Genomic DNA, 14,262 nt, shown 5'->3' on the forward strand with positions numbered 1-14,262 from the left:
TTGCTGTGGCTCTGCCCTGCCCCTGATTCAATGGTGGAATCGACCAATCATGGTGCTGTGACTGATGGAAAGTGTTGTGGGGCCGTAGATTCCTAGGGGGAAACTTCAGTCGTCTCTGTGAAACATGCATTCAACATTCTTTGTGGGTCGTAACCTCTACATAAGTGCAGCCGGTTATTAAGATTGAACGGCCCTATTTTAAGAGGGAGCACTGTTGAGGTGCGCATGTTCTCACCCAATGCAGCGCGGCCCTTGAACACATTGGGGCCTTTCCCAGCTGCGGTAATTGTGGGAGATGCTGACCTCCAAGGAAAGATCAATGGTGGAGTGAATCCAAACCCAAACTCCCCTCAGCTGGGAACTACCTGGTCTCTTGTGCAAGATGCTGCGGGTTTCCTTGAGCAGAGGGAATCTCTCAGCCGGTTGTAGCCCGAATGCTGGAATCACAGGAGATGGTGAAGGTTTATCAATTCAAACGAGGAAAAACGGATTGAACAATAAAAGGGGAAGAAACGAATTTGCCGATACCTAAGGTAAAAGGCGACAATGAATTTACCCTAAATTATAAATCGGCACATTATGAATTTTTCCAGCAAAAGGGAGATGACAATGTGGAATAATTTCATGAACGATACTTGAAGACGAATTGGGCAGAAGAGGATACTAAAAATTAAAAGGAGCGAGAAGGAAATGCAGACTTAATGAGCTTAATCACTTTGTTCTGGACTGTAAAATTGTAAGAGTCAATGAAAGTGTATTCATGGACAATATTTGTACCCCAAATTTCCATGCGTTTTTTTATCTCCATGTGTCTGTAATCACCGCCATGCTCAGGTTTTTGTACAGCTCTCTCCGTGCTCTTTATTACTGTGTGTCTGCAATCCAACCATGTTCAGGTTTTTGTACAGCTTTCTCGGTGCTCTGTATTACTGTGTCTCTGCAATCCCACCATGTTCAGGTTTTAGTACAGCTTTCTCTGTGCTCTGTATCACTGTGTGTCTGCAATCCCACCATGTTCAGGTTTTTGTCCTGCTTTCTCTGTGCTCTGTATCACTGTGTGTCTGCAATCCCACCATGTTAAGTTTTTGTACAGCGCCCTCAGGATTCTGTATCTCTGTGCACCATGTGCAGGTTTTTCTACAGCTCTCTCCGTGCTCTGTATCACTGTGCTGTGCGCCGACTCAATGCACAGTAATACACAGCGGAGTCGCTCAGTTGTAGTTTGGAGATATTTAACCGGCTGATTTTCTCGGCACGATCGGTAGAAGCAGAAATACCTCCCCCCGGCAGCGTTTTCTTTATTCTCCTCTCCTGAAGTGTGTCTCTGAAGCAGATATTCCGGAGCCTGTCCTGGGGACAGACGGTACCAGTGTGCTGTGTACTGACAGATACCTGAATACTCACTGCTTAAAGTAACGGTGTCACCGGCAGCAGAGGTTTGTAAAGGCGGATTCTGGGTTATCTGGAGCATGGAATCTGGAGGGTGAAAAATGGACATTATGTGTTTGTTTAGCTCCTGCTGACATGGGAAATTTGTCAATCGCGCGAACAGCTTTGTATTTTTTTAAATATGTTGATTTGATGCCTGTTCGAACGCTGCTAATTGTTACTGAAATATGATCAACTGGGGAATGAGGTGATATTTTCTCTCCCATAACGAATTCCTCCGATCAGGACTTCACTATCTGAATTGGTTTTTTGAACAGATTCAACAGTAATTTTAAAACGGATAATGGATCTGTTCTGAAACTGAAAAAATGCAGGTCTATGGGGAATACGCATGAGTGATGGGAACAATTGGATTACACTTTTAAAGGGGCAGCACCTACACGATGGGCCCGATGTCATCCTTCCACGCTGCATGGTTCAATTGTGTATATTAGATGTGTTTTTATTTTCCCCGGTGAGAGACAAAACCAAGGGAACTTCTTATTAACAGTGGAACAGTCAGTTTCCAAAAACTATTTGTCCGACAGTTACCCAGATGCAAAGCATCAATGCGCACAGCAAGATCCAACAGAATGCGATTGCAATTCGTCAGCACCAATCGGGTCAACCAGAGAGTGAATATCGATGGTGAAATGTCAACCATTAGCTTCAGTTTCACACTTCTCAGGAGTTTTCATCTGCCTTTGGGTCTAATAGTTTATTTTCTTCGATCAATCTATGTTTGCACATTTCTCTTTAAGTTGAAATATTTACACTTAGTTGCATTTTATTTCTACATTAACTTTGCACTGTTTGTACGTCTTGCAATCGTGGGAACTTGTCCCAATCTCTCTCAGTTGTCGGTTGCCTTCAGTCTGTTCAGTTTCCGCTGTGGTTTTAATGTTACTCACTGGAAACTGCCTCTTCCGGCTCTCTGACAATTTCAATTCTTTCCGCACGTTAACTGATTCTCCCCGCATTCTCTGGGCGGAGTTTCCTCTTAGCTTTTCATTGTACTCAATCTGCAGGAGAGGGACAGGCCATTCGGCACAGTTATTTATGCTGTGGATATACTCCATAGCAGTCTCCCCAACCCGAAACCAAATTGACCATTTCAATCCATATTCCGTTCTCCTTCCTGTATTTTCAGCCTTCCCATAAATGTCTGCTCCAACCACTCAACGTGACATCAAGTTCCACATTCTGTCGGTTTTAGCGTACATTTTTCTTCTTAATGTCTTTGTTCTGTTAGTGACGATCTGATATTAATGTCCTACTGATCTGGACTCATCCACAAATATACAGCTGTAACCCATGCACTCCATTAAACCCGTTCATAATTTTAAAGATTTCTCTGAATTCGCTTCCTGGTTCTCTGTTTTCCAGAGCAAAGTGACCCAGGCTGTTCAATCATTCCAGAGAGATGTGCATTTTTGCTGATTTCTTTGCTCAGAAATTAAAGAAATCAATGCAAAGAATCTTACAAATAGAAACAGAAGCGGCCATAGCAGCTTTCAAACCTGCTCGGACGTTCAATAATATCGTGGATGATGTTTGACATAAGCATCACATTCCCATTTTCCTAGATTCTTTTCGTAACCAAAAATCTATGGAACACTGCCTTGAATACATTCATCCATTGAGCATCCTCAGCTCTCTGAGCTATAGAATGCAGCAGGTTCACAACAGCCTGGGGAAACACCCACCAGTATCTGCCCTGTCAGCTCATTGAGAATATATGTTCTAATGAGATCAGCTCATTTTCCTCTAATCTACTGTTACGAAAGTACAATGGGTTTAAAAATATTTTTCTGGTTTATTGTGCAGTGTGTTAATGGGTGTAAGTATAGTTGGTTCTGTCTGTGTGATTTTATTGCATTTGAAGTCAGGTGCACAGCAAGTTTGAAATTATCAAAAGACGCTACGTGTGGAAGTATGCTTGAAATTCTAAGATGTAAATGTGGATGCTGGCTTAAGGTGTGAAGGAAAGTTGTGTTTCAAAGGGATGTTAGAGTGTTTACAATTAGCCAGATAAACAAGGCTAAGGAATCAGTTTTAATTTGTTCTGAAGGGCGCTGACAATATTGGCAACATGAAAGTTTTTATGTTAAGAGGAAGCTACAGTTTCAAAGACATGTGGGTCAACAGAACTTACATGTTAAAGAGAGAGAAACATACAGGAGAATGAAAGGCTATGTGAGGAGAGGGGCATGTAAGATCTAACAGGAGTCCTTGAAACAACCTTCATGAAGCCTCCAGCCATTTTTGCATATGTCTGCTATAGAAAGGTAGTGAAGTTGGGGAAGCCATTTGGAATTCCACTGTCAAGTGGATGCTATGTTAACTTGCTGGTTCTGTTTGAAATCAAAACTCTATTTGGACTGTTGACTTAAAGGGGTGTATAACTGGGAGCCTAGTAAATTCAGAATTTTAGGAGTTGCTTTAGTAGTAAATAACTTTCCGTCTTATGTATGTGTTTGAAATATTTTATTTTGTTCCTAAAATATTATAATTTAATTTCTCAAAAGTCTCTAAAGGTATTGCTGGTCTCATTACTTCAGAATCTGTGCATACATCTTCCTGTAATAAGTATAGATTGCAAAATCGTTGACAGAGCGACGAAGTTTCCTTTGTGAATTTGATCCGCCTGGCACACATGACCTGCCACGTGATAATATGACTGGGGACTACTGGATACTGGAAGTTGCTTGATTAGTTCGGAGTTGGACAATTTGAAGGCTACCTGAAGAACATTGAATCCAGGAGTTAGTGTGAGGGATTTTAAAGTGGTGAGAGTGCAAAGATTGTTGGATCCATGGCACACATCATCTGCCACGTCATAACACGAGGCAATGCAGGCTGTCACTACTTCATCTCTTCTCATAGGATAAAACAGTTAACTCAAGAAGCTGTCTGATGGAAATTTATTCACTTCCTTCAATGCATGTAGATCTTTTCTCAATAATGAATCTAAAACTTTACACAGCATCCAGACTGGAGTCCAGTGCAGTCCATCCCACACACAATACTTCTCCCAGTTCGTTTTTAATACTGAGGGGTATTGATTCATCAGCTGAGGTGGCGGATCGTACATAGTTGGTAACCAGCAGGAGGTTTCCTTCCTATGATTGGGCTAATGCCATGAGACGCCCAGCCAACTGGAGTTAATGTTGAGAATTCCAGGGCAACTCCCTGCTGACTGCGTATCACCACTTGTGGGTCTATCCTGCTGGTGGCCTAGGACATAAATAGGGATAGTGATGGTGCTGGATAAGACATTGCCTGTAAGTTATGATTCCATGAGTTTGACTCTGCCAGGTTGTTGCTTGACAAACATGTGGGAAAGCTCTCCCAGTTTTAGCACATACTTCCGGATGTTAGTAAGGAGGACACTGCAGGATGGACAGGCCTGGGTTTGCCATTGTCATTTCGGAAGCCTAGGTCGATTGCAGGTGGTATGCAGGTGGTGTGGTCCATGGTTCATCCTTTTTCTTTTAGACTTAGTAGCCTTTTGATTCAAATAAGTGGTTTGCTCGGCCATCATTTTACAAAGCATTTAAGATTAAACCAACAATTCTTTGTTACTGAAGTCTTATGTAGGTTAGACCAGGTAAGAACAGCCGATTTCCTTCCATTCAGTAGAGTAGGGTGCTGGGCAGCTCGCAATAATCGGCAATAGTTTCATGATCACCAAACTTAGAGCAGCTTTTAACTGCTGGTGCTTGAATTCCACCAGCTGCTGCAGTGGAGTTTGAATCAGGGTCAACAAACAGAGGATTGACAGGGTTTCTGGGTTACTAGTCTAATGACATTACCACGAGGCCACCCCTACAACTGGCGATTATTTGCCTGGATACTTTGCAACACGTCACGGTTTGGAGTCACTTACCAGCTGTGACATTCACCGCTGTCCCGGATCCGTCTGCATCACCATCTTCCCAAACAGACCCACATCCATATTTATACTGAGCTTTGCAGTAATAGGTGGCCGTGTCTTCCACTCTCACATCCCGAATTTCCAGCGAAAAAATATTTTCTCTTTTATTCATCGACACAACAAATCTCCCTCCGCTGGAGATCCGCTCCCGCTCAGTCCCGGTCTGGGTTTGTCTGAAGAAATGTCCATCCTGTAAACTATGAGAATTACCATGGAAAATGCAGGTGATGTTGAGAGACTGACACTCCTTCCTGGTCACCGCTTCCGGGGCCTGAGTCACTGACTGACTGAAAGAGCCTGGAAATTAAACAGAGAGAATTTAAAGGACCATCAGAGCCGAACCACGGAACGGAGCTAAAGCCCCAGACAGTGTCTGTAATTGGCGTGCATTCGGGTAGCTTTATATCAAACCCACACAATGTCGGTTTGTTTGATCGGTACTCACAGGGTAAACAGGCACACAGGGTGAAAACAGGAAGGATTCCCATCGTTCTGCTGCCTGGAAATGATGGTTACATAACGCGAGCAGGAGATTGCAACAATAATAACAGAAAATGCTGTAAAAGCTCAGCAGGTCTAGCAGCATCTGTGGAGAGAAAGACAGAGTTAACGTTTCAAGTCCGCGTGACTCTTCAGAGCTCCGAAGCAGAGTCATATTGGGTTTGAAACGTTAACTCTGTTTCTCTCTCCACAGATTCTGCCAGGCCTACTGATTTTTACGAGCATTTGATGTTTTGATGTCAGATTTCCAGCATCCGCAGTATTTTGCTTTATATAGGAGGCTGCTGCTCTGGACTTCTTTGGGCGACTGGACCTTCCAGAAGCCCTTTGACAAGGTGCTGCACAGGAGGCTGCTCAGTAACATAAGAGCCCATGGTATAAGAGGCAAGGTATTAGCATGGATAGAAGATTGGCTGTCTGGCAGCAGGCAGAGAGTGGGGATAAGGGGGTCCTTCTCAGGATGGCGGCCACTGACTAGTGGAGTTCCGCAGGGTTCAGTGTTGGGACCACAACCTTTCACTTTATACATTAATGATCTAGATGAAGGAACTGAGGGCATCTTGGCTAAGTTTGCAGATGATATAAAGATAGCTGGAGGGACATGTAGTATTGAGGAGGCGGGGAGGCTGCAGAAGGATTTGGACAGGTTAGGAGAATTGCCAAAGAAGTGGCAGATGGAATACAACGTGGGGAATTGTGAGGTCATGCACTTTGGTAGTAACAATAGAGGCATAGACTATTTTCTAAATGAGGAGAGAATTCAGAAATCTGGAGTGCAAAGGGACTTGGGAGTCCTAGTCCAGGATTCTCTTAAGGTTAACTTGCAGTTTGACGGGGTAGTTAGGAAGGCAAATGCAATGTTGGCATTTATTTCGAGAGGACTAGAAGATAAAAGCAGGGATGTGCTGCTGAGGTTTTATAAGGCCCTGGTCAGACCACATTTAGAATATTGTGAGCAATTTTGGGCCCCGTATCTCAGGAAGGATGTGCTGGCCCTGGAGAGGTTCCAGAGGATGTTCACGAGAATGATCCCAGGAATGAAAGGATTAACATGTGAGGAACGTTTGAGGACTCTGGGTCTATACTCGATGGAGTTTAGAAGGATGAGAGGGGATCTGATTGAAACTTACAGAATACTGAAAGGCCTGATTAGAGTGGACGTGGGGAAGATGTTTCCATTGGTAGGAGAGACTACGACCCGAGGGCACAGCCTCAGAGTAAAGGGAAGACCTTTTAGAACAGAGATGAGGAGAAACTTCTTCAGCCAGAGTGGTGAATGTATGGAATTCATTGCCACGGAAGGCTGTGGAGGCCAGGTCATTGAGTGTACTTAAGACCGAGATAGATAGGTTCTTGATTGGTAAGGGGATCAAAGGTTATGGGGAGAAGGCGGGAGAATGGGGTTGAGAAACTTATCAGCCATGATTGAATGGCGGAGCAGATTCGATGGGCCGGATGGCCTAATTTCTTCTCCTGTGTCTTATGGTCTTATGGACCTGAGAGCTGGACTGAAATACATTACGGAGGAGAGTTGCTTTGCAGAGGACGGTGTCCGCGAAGCATTGACGGTTCTCATCTCTCTGGTTGTGTGCTGTGTGATTAAGTGACAGATTTAAAAGCGGAACCTGCAGTTTCATGTTGCTTCATTGGGTCTGTAAGCCTGATGTGATGTCCCCTCTCCTATTTTTCTGATGTACAGTGTCCGGCAGAGTGGATGAAGGGAGGTAGGGTTGTTTCCGTTAGTGAAGTCTGCCGCCCTCATTCTCCCGCAGTAATGAGCTGGCAGGTCGTCCATGTGTGTTTGGTAAGTGGTATTTTATGAGAGTGGGAAGTGGGAGACTCCCTCCTTCCCCAATATTATTCTAACTGTCATGAAAAAAATCAGAAAATTCTGGGAAAAACTCAGTAACTCTGGTAGCATCTGTGGACCGTGAAACAGAATTGACGTTTCGAGTCCATATGACTCTTCTTCAGGGTTTACCGAGCCGGAAATTATAAAAGATATCCCTGAACTGTTCAGTTGAACGTCTGGCCCAAGGGAAGGAGCCTTAGACCCGCCTGAGTCCAGCAACGGAGGATCAGGTTTCAATATGAGACAGTCCAGTGACTTTGCCATCATTCAGGCAGAAGTACTGAAATACCGCAAAGAATAAACTCTCCACATCATTGAAACAACTGCTTGCTGCACTCCTTCCTCTGTGATTTGCATTAGAAATGATGATTCCAGTGAGCAATGTATGAGTTCCAGTTCTGGATTGTTCAGAGTTTCCAGCTGCAGTGTTAGAACATGAAGTCACACTCTGAGGGACAGTGAAATGGGGTGCGCACTGTGTCTGGGACTTGTTTTAAAGGTCACACTCACTACCTGGTGAAATCGCGTCATTATGTATAAACTGTCCCGGATCTAACAACACGTTCTGTTGAAATAAACTTTGTGAACCGGCCGCAGCCAAATGCTCCTAGAAACTGACAGCGAAAAGGACGTGGGTCTCAATTATCCAGGCAGGTACACAAAGGGCAGAAAAGGGCCAAGAAACGACTTCAGGAGCAGAGGACCTGACACTAATTCGGTCCACTGTACGTCACACAACCGTGGTCGATTGTTGAATCGACCTTTGATTAGCTGCCGCTGATCCCCAATGTGACATCAAAGACATAATCCTCAGCTGATTCATCGAAAAATAAAATTAAGAACTGACAAGACCTTCTTCCATCAGACACAAGTTTTGCACGTTAAATATCGCCCAATTTCCTTCTGATTTTCAATGCTACTGGCGTGAAACAGCGCAGACCAGCGCATGACATAAACATGTTTTGCCTCAGAGCTACCAAAAATACAACTTGTGTTTTTAATCACATTTAATGCAATGAAAGGTCCCTTCAGCAGGTAGTGACAGTGATCTTCGTGAAACATGAATCCGGAGAGGCCGATATGGCCGATCACCCGAGTCACCGACTGCAATGTGGGGACACGGATACATTTGTGTATCATAATTACCAACACTGGTTGTAACAGATTAAATTTAAGAGACCACGATTCTTTAAAAGTAATCGGAAGGAGAAATATTGAGTGAATGCTTTTCAATCAGTGTTTGTTTGAAAAAAAAACATAATTTCTTCTATCAATAGGTTTCATTCTTCTCCATCTCCATTGATTTTGATACATTTACACTTAGTTTCATTTCATTTCTACATTTCCTTTGTGCAGTTTGCGCTTCTTGGATGGGAACGTAGCAATCGTGGGAACTTGTCCCAGATTCTCGCAGTTGTCGGTTGGGTTCAGCCTGTTCAGTTTCCGCAGTGGTTTTACTGTTACTCACTGGCAACTGCCTCTTCCGGCTCTCGGACGATTTCAAATTTTGTTCCGCCCATTTACTGGTTGACAGGCCCTCTGATTGGAGTTTTCTCTAAGTTTTACTTTACACAGAACCTGCCTGAAGAGGAATAATCCATTCAGCTCAAATCATTTATGCCTGTTTATTTACTGTGGAACAGCCCCCATCTGCCCGAAATCTAATTGACCGTTTCCAGTCAGCTCCCTGAGTCACTCTGTTCCGTTCTCCCTCCTGTATTTTCAAGTCTTCCCATAAATGTATCAATACTATCTGCTCCAACCACTGCCTGCGGCAGCAAGTTCCACAGCCTGACCTGCCTGTTTTTACACTTCTCCATCTTAATGTCTTTATTTGCTCTGTTAGTAACTGTCTTATGTTAATGGCCCTAGGCTCACCGACAAATAATCAGCTATTCCACAACCACCCCAATGAGCCCGTTCATTATTTAAACGATTTCGATTATTTCTCCTCCTGCTCCTCTGTTCTCCAGTGGCAAGATGCCCGGCCTGTTCAACCTCGCCACAAAGATGTAGATTGTTCCTGATTTTTTTTTCTCTCAGAAGTGTAAGGAATCAAAGCGTTTAATATAACAAACAGAAGAAGTGGCGGCCATGTCACCTTTCAGACCTGCTCCGCCATTCAATAATATCCTGACTCATCTCCCGTCTCCCACCGTAATGTCCCCATACCCCTTAATTCTTTTTGCATCCCGAAATCCATTGTACACTTCATTTCATACACGCAACCGCTGAGCATCCACAGCTCTCTGAGCTAGAAAATGTCAGAAATTCACAGCAATAGCTTGACTGAAGAAATTTCTCTTCTTCTCAGATCACATGACCGAATCCTTATTCTGAAACTGTGACCCGTAGTTATAGGCTTACCAGCCTGGGGAAACACCCACTGGGAATCTATCCAGTCCTGGGCGCTAGATGTTCTAATGAAATTACATCTCATTCCTCTAAACTCTAGGGAACATAGGCCCAGACAACTCAATCTCTTCTCATAGGACAATCTCTTTATCTCAGGAATCAGTCTGATGAACATTTGTTGCACTCCCTCCAAAGCAAGTAGATCCGTCCTCAAGTAAGGAGACCAAAACTTTACACAGCATCCCAGACTGGAGCCCATTACAGTCCTTTCCTCCATACACATCACCCACCAACCTGGGCTCGAATTAATCTTTTAATGAGCCAGAGATCATCCAATCATTCTCTCCCTTTCGACGAATTATTTCCTGCTGGCTCTAAATGAACATTCCCCCAGTTTATAATTGTTTCCCTATGCCCCTGTTCTCCTTTATAAAATGAATGCATCATCCTCACTCTCTCACTGCACTGTGCTGTTTCAATTAACAGTAATCAGGGATACAGATAAATTACAGAAATTCCATCCCTCAAACATATACATTCAATATAGAGAAGTGTCTGCAATTCCAAACCTTCATATTTCGGCATGAGGGCAGAAAGGGGGAAAGTGTTTTGTTCTATGAAGACAATTGAAAGGAAAGGCGGGGACAATGTCGCTAATTTCAGTCACTGATTACCCAATAATAAAATTCCATCTGGACCCATATCAGGATCTCTTATATCTGAAGTCCCTTGTGTCACGTTCCCGGTTTTTCCCCGGGTCAGGTATTGAGAGCGTGAGGCTGCAGGTATCCGAACTGGCCGCAGTTGTGTTGAGTTATTCACCCGGTGCCTCCTTCACATTGCACGGCTCGTACTGTAATCTGCTGCCCAGGAGAGAGCTGTGTGGCCCAGCTCCCTCGGTCACAGGTAACACCGGGAGTGGAGTCCGGATTGTCGACAATCTGCGCTCATTAATAGCGATTCAGAGTGTGAGAGTCCGTGATGTTGATGTTGTCCCCGATGTTCCCGTTAAACGAATAATGGCCCAGATTCCGTCAACTCCCACATTCCACCCAAACTCCACTGATGTCAATAATAAACTGACGGTGAACGTTACCCGGGACAGTCTGTAACCCGGCGGGGTTTGGAGTCACTTACCGGCTGTGACAGTCACCACCGTTCCGGATCCATCCGTATAGTCAGTATGCCACCACAGTGACTCCGCTCACAGTCTCCCCGGTATAACAACCACCGACACCCCAACCTGCCGGGAAATCTTCATCAGACAGTAGAAACTCCTGAATTATTCAGCGGATTTAAATAAATAAACAATTTTCAATGTTTCAAAGTCTCTGTCGGTTCAAACTGTTCTTTGTGAGGCCCTGAGCTCTGAGTAAATGGTCCCGGGAACGAGATCTTCGCTTCATATAAACCTAGAAAAATATCAAAGAAAGATAACTGAATGGTGGAAATTACAATGAAATATACCCAGATTGCAGCGATATTAACATCAACCCGACAAGTCACTATCCGGGACCGGAGAATTAATATTCTGAACGTCCAGAGGTATTTGCTCGGGTCTCTCTCACTGTGACTGGCCCCTGTAGTATCTGTACTGAGCTTTACAGTAATAGGTGGCGATGTCTTCAACTCTCACATCCCGGATCTCCAGCGAAAATGTACTTGCCAATTTATTCACCGCCACAACAAATCTCCCCCCGCTGGAGATCCGCTCCCGCTCCGCCCCGGAATGGGTTTGTTTGAAGAAATGTCCCGTTTGGAAATCATGCCACACAGAAGCGGAGAAAACACAGGTGATGGTGAGAGACTGGTCACCGCTGCCGGGGTCTGTGTCACTGGCTGACTGAAAGAGCCTAGAAATTAAACAGAGAGAGTTTGATGAACCATCACAGCCGAACCACAGAACGGGGTTAAAGCCCCAGAGAGTGCCTGCAAATGGCGTGGAAAAACTTTATATTAAACCCACACAATGCTGGTTTGTTTGATCGGTACTCACGGGGTAAACAGACACACAGGGTGAAAACAAGGAGCATTGCCATCATTCTGCTGCCTGGAGCCAGGGGTTTATCAGACGGGGATCTGGAGACTGCAGCTCTGGACTGCACTGGGAGACCGGAACACAGAGTAGGACTGAAAGGGGGATCGAGTTGATTTGCAAAGGGCAGTTCCGCTGAGATCATTGATGGGCCGCCCGGTTCCCGGGTCGCTGGCTAAGTGTTTTGTGAATAATTAACAAGTTTATAAAAGCAGGCTGCAATTTTCTGACTCTCTATTTGGATTGGGATCCGGATGTGAAAGCCCCTCCCACAATACCCTGATGGCGAGGCGTGGGAGAAGGGAGCTTTGCTTTCTGCCAGTTGTGCTGCCGCCTTCCTTTCCCCACAGTGATGAACTGGGAGGGCGGTGCGCGTGTTTTTATTGGGTGGTGTTTGTTAAAGTTGTAATGTGAGCCCAGGGCACAAGGAGATTCCCCGCGCCCCGCTCTTATCCCAATATTCCGGAGATTGTTTCTTGATCCCTGTGACCCCGGACAGGGCGTCTGCTGTTTTGCAAAAGGAAATCACAAGGATTGCTTTAAATATGCCTGGGACCTCTCCTCCGCCAACTCTGGAGTGTCCTTGCGCCATGAACACCACACTGGCTGCAAAGATTAACCGGACCCCGTACAATGAAACACCCCCTGGTCCAACCAAACCATTGACCAAAATTTATTTCTCTTCCAGCATTCCCAGTTGGGATAAAATTTCACCGATCTGATTCTCTGTCCATTGAGAGGCATCCTACCCGGCAAACCTTTACTTTTCCAGAGTTTCCTGTTCTTTCATTTCAGATTTGCAGCATTTGTGGTTCTCCGCATTTCGATTATTGCATCGTGTGGGATTGGAATGGAACCCTTGCTGTGTTTAACTTGTCTCTGAGCTGTGCTGATTATCTTTGATCGATTCTAACGCCTCCTGTTCATTGGCTACTGCATTGGGGAAACTTCGCATCGAGAGACTGGAAAAAATGGATGTTTTAAACATTTGTTTTATTCGTTCATGGGATGTGGGCGTCGCTGGTAAACCAGCATTTATTGTCCTGCTCTAATTGCCCTTGTTCAAGGGCATTTAAGTTTCAACCGCATTAATGTGACCTGGAGTCAGATGTAGGTCAGAACAGGCAAGGGCGGCAGATTTCCCTCCCTAAAGCACACTGACAGGTATCCTATCCGGCTGACCTTTATTTTGCCACAATTTTCTGTTCTTTTATTTCAGATTTGCAGCATTTGTGGTTGTGAGCTTTTCGTGTGCGATTTGAACGGCACCCCTGATATGTCTAACTTGTCTCTGAGCTGTGGTGGTTATCTTTTATCGATTCTCACGCCTACTTATAATTGAGCACTGCACGTGGAAAGTCTTCGTACCGAGAGACTGGCAGAAAATGGATCTGTTAAACATTTGCTTTTATTCGTTCATGGGATGTTGGTGTCGCTGATTGGGCCAGCATTTATTGCCCTGCTCCAATTGCCCTTTCTCAAGGGCATTTAAGAGTCAACCGCATTGATGTGGGCTTGGTGTCACATGTAAGCTAGTCCAGGTAAGCACGGCAGACGTACGCCTCCAAAGCACATTAGTGGACCACAAGGGCTTATTAACGACAATCAGCAGTGGATCGGTGGTCATCATTAGACTTTTATTTCCAAATTATTTAGAGAACTCAACTTGCACAGTGAATCCAGGTTTGGAGAGTCAGCGTGTCTTTCAGGATTACACCTTGTCTTTTGACTTATTCTACGTTTGCCTTTCAGGAAGAAATGGCGAAGATTCAGGTTCTGATCATCTTTCAGAATGAAGGGGTTGTGAATTGCCCTGGATATCACTGCACTGTGGTTACGCGCCAACCTCCGTCAATTCTGTTTTGCCTCCTCCACTATCGCTTGGAAGCTCTGAGATGTTCACTGAGTATTGGAGCTCGGTGATGGGGTACATGTTTCCACATGTCCCAGTCGTGGCGTCTGCTGTTTTACACGAAGAAAACGAAACAATTTCCTTAATATTGGTGGGGCGCTTGAATTCGACCTCGCCGTTTGCTGCTGTGCTGGAAACATTCGGAATCACACACACGCACTGACGCTAACACACACACACACACACATACACAAACATACATACACACACACATGCACTCGCAGCCACATGCACACACATGC

The 14,262-nt window shown here is 44.7% G+C and overlaps 1 pseudogene; it reads right to left on the bottom strand.

The window, feature by feature from the left end:
• Positions 1-1,161: 1,161 nt before the first annotated feature.
• Positions 1,162-12,112, bottom strand: LOC144697215 (uncharacterized; annotated as a pseudogene).
• Between the last annotated feature and the right edge of the window lie 2,150 nt (positions 12,113-14,262).

This window comes from Cetorhinus maximus, chromosome 23 (genome assembly GCF_964194155.1).
Source record: "Cetorhinus maximus chromosome 23, sCetMax3.hap1.1, whole genome shotgun sequence".
NCBI classification, from domain to species: Eukaryota; Metazoa; Chordata; class Chondrichthyes; order Lamniformes; family Cetorhinidae; genus Cetorhinus; species Cetorhinus maximus.